The sequence below is a fragment of the Gossypium hirsutum genome, chromosome D06 (genome assembly GCF_007990345.1).
Source record: "Gossypium hirsutum isolate 1008001.06 chromosome D06, Gossypium_hirsutum_v2.1, whole genome shotgun sequence".
NCBI classification, from domain to species: domain Eukaryota; kingdom Viridiplantae; phylum Streptophyta; class Magnoliopsida; order Malvales; family Malvaceae; genus Gossypium; species Gossypium hirsutum.
The window spans coordinates 62,534,397-62,535,583 of NC_053442.1; the positions used below are offsets into that span (position 1 = coordinate 62,534,397).

The following is a 1,187-nucleotide window of genomic DNA, read 5'->3' on the forward strand; positions in this document are numbered from 1 at the left end:
TCGACATGACGATAACAATAGCAGAAATCTAAAAAAAAGGACTAGATCGGGGTTCAAGCGAAATTAAAGGTAAAAAGCCTAATAAAATAAATAATAAAACGTGAATAAGGATTTAAGTGGAATGCGCATAAAAGGATAGGGGACTGAAAGTGAGATTATTCTCGATTTTAAAATGCAAAACTTTAACAGAGATTAAAGTGAAGCAAGAAACAAAATCATTGGGAAGATTAAAAAAAGAATAAAACGAAATAGGGACCAAATTGAAGACATTAAAAATTAGGAAGGACCAATTTCGAAAATATCCCTTCAAGTGAAAAACACGCGGATCCTCCTGGTAACAAGTCGGGTCGCGCACGGGTCGCGCAAAACGGTGCCGTTTTGGCACTAAAACCCCCCAGTGAAACGGTGCCGTTTAGAAAATTCTATTTAAATTAATAATTTAAAAAAAACTTTGCAACTGCAGATAGAAAAGAAAAAAGGGCCTCCCATTTGATTTTCTCTGTTAGGGTTTTAAAACCCTTTTTAGCCGCCACCGCTAATGGTGGTCGGAGACGCGCCATCTTTCAAGCGGATCCGAAGGCAAAGGTAACCCCTTTTTTTTTATCTTCTTGTTGAAAGGGAAATAAAACAAAATAAATAAAAAAAGAAAAAGAAAGAGGAAAGATTGAAATCAAAAACAGGAAATCACCTTGTTTTTTTTCTGCTTTTTATTTCTTTTTTTCTTAATGTTTTCTTTCTTTTTTTTATAAAAACTCGGGACTCCCGATTACAGTGATGAAGCCCCCCTTTACATTGTTTTTTTTCGTGATTTTTATAGCCACGGTTACTGTTAATCTATGCTACAGTCTTCTCCTGCTATTTTTGCCTTTTTTCTTGCTTCTGTTTCTGTCCTTTTTGCAGGTAAGATGAAGTCAACGAGAGGAGTCTTTGCCATTTCGGTGTAAGGTGGTCAGTCCTCGGGTGGTGGGCGCGCTGTGGAGGCACGTGGGCAGCAAAGTGAACGGCGCATTAGGGTTAGGTTTTCAAATTTTTTACTGAAACAAGTTAAGGTTTTGGGCCTATTGGGCCCTGGGTCATGGGTTTGTAATTTGGGTTGTAGTTTTGGGCCTGGGCATAAATTGGGTCTTACAATAATAATAATAATAATAATAATAATAATAATAATATGAATGATTTTTTTATATAAA

At 36.4% G+C, this 1,187-nt stretch overlaps 1 long non-coding RNA gene across 1 annotated transcript; it reads left to right on the top strand.

Moving 5' to 3' along the window:
• Positions 1–283: 283 nt before the first annotated feature.
• LOC121218619 (uncharacterized) lies at positions 284–1,187 on the top strand. Its single transcript, XR_005915107.1, has 2 exons — positions 284–585; positions 901–1,187. It is a non-coding gene; the product is annotated as an uncharacterized lncRNA (long non-coding RNA).